The sequence below is a fragment of the Solanum lycopersicum genome, chromosome 6 (assembly GCF_036512215.1).
Source record: "Solanum lycopersicum chromosome 6, SLM_r2.1".
NCBI lineage: Eukaryota > Viridiplantae > Streptophyta > Magnoliopsida > Solanales > Solanaceae > Solanum > Solanum lycopersicum.
This window is the reverse complement of record NC_090805.1, coordinates 2,399,067-2,404,216: the sequence shown is the minus strand read 5'-3', so window position 1 is coordinate 2,404,216 and position 5,150 is coordinate 2,399,067. Positions and strand designations below refer to the sequence as shown.

The 5,150-nt window shown below is 36.0% G+C and overlaps 1 pseudogene; it reads left to right on the top strand.

Moving 5' to 3' along the window:
- Positions 1-3,541, top strand: Mi-1D (NBS-LRR resistance protein-like; annotated as a pseudogene).

The window sequence follows — 5,150 nt, the reverse complement described above, 5'->3', positions numbered from 1 at the left end:
GAATATTTGAACCACTTTTGGATGATGATGTCCTTACTAGCCTCACCAGTAATATGGATGATTGTATCAGCTTGTATCATCGTTCTTATAAATCAGATGCCACCATGATGGATGAGCAATTGGACTTCCTCCTCTTGAATCTGTTTCATCTATCCAAGCATCACGCTGAAAAGATATTTCCTGAAGTGACTCAATATGAAGTTCTTCAGAATGTATGTGGCAACATAAGAGACTTCCATGGGTTGATAGTGAATGGTTGCATTAAGCATGAGACGGTTGAGAATGTCTTACCTCTGTTTCAACTGATGGCTGAAAGAGTAGGACACTTCCTTTGGGAGGATCAGACTGATGAAGACTCTCGGCTCTCCGAGCTAGATGAGGATGATCAGAATGATAGAGACTCTCGACTCTTCAAGCTACTCTTGAAGATTGTTCCAACTGAACTGGAGGTTATGCACATATGTTATACAAATTTGAAAGCTTCAACTTCAGCAGAAGTTGGACGCTTCATTAAGAAGCTCCTAGAACCCTCACCGGATATTCTCAGAGAATATATCATTCAACTACAAGAGCATATGATAACTGTTATTCCCCCTAGCACTTCAGGGGCTCTAAACATTCATGTCATGATGGAATTCCTATTACTTATTCTTTCTGAATATGCCCAAGGACTTTATTCATCATGACAAACTTTTTGATCTCTTGGCTCATGTTGAAGTACTTACCAGGGAGGTATCAACTCTTGTATGTGACTTGGAAGAGAAATTAAGGAATAAAGAGGGTAATAACCAAACAAATTGTGTAACCCTAGACTTGCTGGAAAATATTGAACTCCTCAAGAAAGATCTCAAACATGTTTATCTGAAAGCCCCGGATTCATCTCAATGTTGCTCCCCCATGAGTGATGGACCACTCTTCATGCATCTTCTACACATGCACTTAAATGATTTGCTAGAATCTAATGCTTATTCAATTTCTTTGATAAAGGAAGAAATCGAGTTGGTGAGACAAGACCTGGAATTCATAAGATCATTCTTTGTGGATGCTGAGCAAGGATTGTATAAAGATATCTGGGCACGTGTTCTAGATGTGGCTTATGAGGCAAAAGATGTCATAGATTCAATTATTGTTCGAGATAATGGTCTCTTACATCTTATTTTCTCACTTCCCATTACCATAAAGAAGATCAAACTTATCAAAGAAGAGATCTCTGCTTTAGATGAGAACATTCCCAAGGACAGAGGTCTAATCGTTGTGAACTCTCCCAAGAAACCAGTTGAGAGAAAGTCATTGACAACTGATAAAATAATTGTAGGTTTTGAGGAGGAGACAAACTTGATACTTAGAAAGCTCACCAGTGGACCGGCAGATCTAGATGTCATTTCGATCACTGGTATGCCGGGTTCAGGTAAAACTACTTTGGCATACAAAGTATACAGTGATAAGTCAGTTTCTAGCCATTTCAACCTTCGTGCATGGTGCACGGTCGACCAAGGATATGATGAGAAGAAGTTGTTGAATAAAATTGTCAATCAAGTTAGTGACTCAGATTCAAAATTGAGTGAGAATATTGATGTTCCTGATAAGCTACGGAAAAAACTGTATGGAAAGAGGTATCTTATTGTCTTAGATGACGTGTGGGATACTACTACATGGGATGAGTTAACAAGACCTTTTCTTGAAGCTAAGAAAGGAAGTAGGATTATTTTGACAACTCGAGAAAAGGAAGTGCCTTTGCATGGAAAGCTGAACACTGATCCTCTTGACCTTCGATTGCTAAGACCAGATGAAAGTTGGGAACTATTAGAGAAAAGGGCATTTGGGAACGAGAGTTGCCCTGATGAACTATTAGATGTCGGTAAAGAAATAGCCAAAAATTGTAAAGGGCTTCCTTTGGTGGCTGATCTGATTGCTGGAGTCATTGCTGGGAGGGAAAAGAAAAAGAGTGTGTGGCTTGAAGTTCAAAATAGTTTGAGTTCTTTTATTTTGAACAGTGAAGTGGAAGTGATGAAAGTTATAGAATTAAGTTATGACCATTTACCACATCACCTCAAGCCATGCTTGCTTCACTTTGTAAGTTTGCCGAAGGACACTCCATTGACAATCTATTTGTTGAATGTTTTTTTTGGGTGCTGAAGGATTTGTGGGGAAGACGGAGATGAAGAGTATGGAAGAAGTGCTGAAGATTTGTATGGATGATTTAATTTCCAGTAGCTTGGTAATTCTTTTGAATGAGATAGGTGATGAACCGAGTTGCCAAGTTCATGATCTTGTGCATGACTTTTGTTTGATAAAAGCAAGAAAGGAAAAGTTGTTTGATCGGATAAGATCAAGTGCTCCATCAGATTTATTGCCACGTAAAATTACCATTGATTATGATGACAGTCTTTTTGATACATTTCACCTAAGACACTTGAGGCTTCTTAGAGTGTTGGACCTGGAATCCTCTTTAATCATGGTGAATGATTCTTTGCTGAATGAAATATGCATGTTGAATCATTTGAGGTACTTAAGAATTCGGACACAAGTTAAATATCTGCCTTTGTCTTTCTCAAACCTCTGGAATCTAGAAAGTCTGTTTGTGTCTAACAAAGGATCAACCTTGATACTGTTACCAAGAATTTTGGATCTTGTAAAGCTACGAGTGCTGTCCGCGGATGCTTGTTCTTTCTTTGATATGGATGCAGATGAATCAATATTGATAGCAGAGGACACAAAGTTAGAGAACTTGAGAATACTAAGGGAACTGTTGATTTCCTATTCGAAAGATACAAAGAATATTTTCAAAAGGTTTCCCAATCTTAAAGTGCTTGAATTTGTTCTCAAGGAGTCATGGGATTATTCAACAGAGCAATATTGGTTCCCGAAATTGGATTGCCTAACTGAACTAGAAATACTCAGTGTAGGTTTTAAAAGTTCAAACACAAACCACATTGGGTCCTCTGTAGCGACAAATCGGCCGTGGGATTTCCACTTCCCTTCAAATTTGAAAGAACTGTCATGGCGTGACTTTCCTCTGACATCCGATTCACTGTCAACAATAGCTAGACTGCCCAACCTTGAAGGGTTGTCCCTTTGTGATGCAATCATCCATGGAGAAGAATGGAACATGGGGGAGGAAGACACCTTTGAGAATCTCAAATTTTTGAACTTGCGTCTACCGACTCTTTCCAAGTGGGAGGTTGGAGAGGAATCCTTCCCCAATCTTGAGAAATTAAAACTGCAGGAATGTGGTAAGTTTGAGGAGATTCCACCTAGTTTTGGAGATATTTATTCATTGAAATTTATCAAAATTGTAAAGAGTCCTCAACTTGAAGATTCTGCTCTCAAGATTAAGGAATACGCTGAAGAAATGAGAGGAGGGAGCGAGCTTCAGATCCTTGGCCAGAAGAATATCCCCTTATTTAAGTAGCATTATGGTTGAAAAGTAGATTGTACTTTGCAGGGTACATTGTATATGATTAAGAAAACTTTGTTGCAGTTATGAAATATTTTTGTGGATTTCTCAAAGTTTCTTCAACAAAAATTATAATTTTTATAAATGCACGTATCATTTGTTGATTTGTCTATTTCTTTTATCGCAAGCACACATGTGAGTATAGATTTGGCATAATACATAAACATGACCTTTTAACTTTGGATTTGCACGAGTAGGTATAAAATTGAGAAAATGAACAGTCATCATACCTATGTAAGTGTTTGTTTATCAGGCTGACTCGTACTAGAACAATAAAATACCTTCTTCTAAACGTTCAACAAATTAAATCGGATTTCAGCACTCAAATGAATGAAAGGTTCCCATTTATCTTCAAGGAGAATTACAACAATACAGGACAACAAGTACATTGACAGCATCATTTCAACAGAAAAAACAATAAGAGTTGAAAATACAATAGTTATCCTTAGTGATATAGCACAACAACAAGAGTTTAAACTCATTATTTGTAATTAATTGTTGCAAAGTCACTCAACAAAGGGTCAAATCAATGGCACATGCGCTTCACTGCCACCATAACCAGCACTGCAACTACACAAGGCTCAAGCAAGTAAATGCAGGTGAAAGATCAGCATAGAACTAATACCTGAAGTCTTCCTAAGAAGAAGCCAAAGAGCAATCCCCATTGCTATATGGAGTCGATGTTGCATCTTCATCAATAATCATATATTATTATAAGCATGAAGCTCTAAAGTGTAAAGTTGAATTATTACTTTGCCCCTATACTAAATTAAAAAGTAATAAAATACTTTTCCCAAATATAAATTAAATATCTAATTAAATAGTAATATTGAATTACATAATAAAGGAACAAAATAAGAAGTTCAACAGTCTATTCAATTACTATGTGTGAAACAACCAAATAGGATGAACACGAATAAAGTTTCAATTAATATAGAAGTTGAAACGTATTTTGCTAATTATGAGAAGTTGAAAAGGATCAAATTAAGTAATTGAGGAATATCAAAGAGTTTTTATCAACAAATCTCCAAGACTACACTACATAAACATACTCAATATTAGTCATTCAACACAAGCTTCCATTGTTAAGTGGGTACAAAAATGTCTTCTAATTTTCAGGTACAATCTTATTAAGTCTAGATTTTTCCGTTTGATTTGCTAACTTTCTAATTTTTTTAATAGGTAAAATAAATAGCTTGAAAGGTATAACCACACATATCAAAAATTGAATGTTGTTGTACAATATGGTTTGATACTGAATGATGATCAACTCTCTTTAAAACTCTCTATGCAAGCTTCCCACAGAAAAGAAACCATGTTTAAACTTTTAAACTATTAATAATAAATTGAAATTGCAGCTGTTTGCTAGCAAAATATATCACATTTTCTTCAATAAATGTAGCGACTCCAAGTCTTCTCTAACAGTGATGGATAGTAGTTGTAAGCCTGTAAATGTAAGTCTGAGTAAATCTGAAAGTTTTTAAGGAAGTAGTTACATTTGTAACGACACACATTAAGGATACAAGATGACTTTAAATAACGTCGCATTTTCCCTTTTTAATTCTTTAACTTGATGTGTCTTTCTTAGAATTTTTACTTGTTGATGACTGTCTGTACATTTAATTGCTTATAAATGGGTAAGCTTTGGAGACTTATCTAATGTGCAGTAGATCGAAAATATCGAGAGAACACT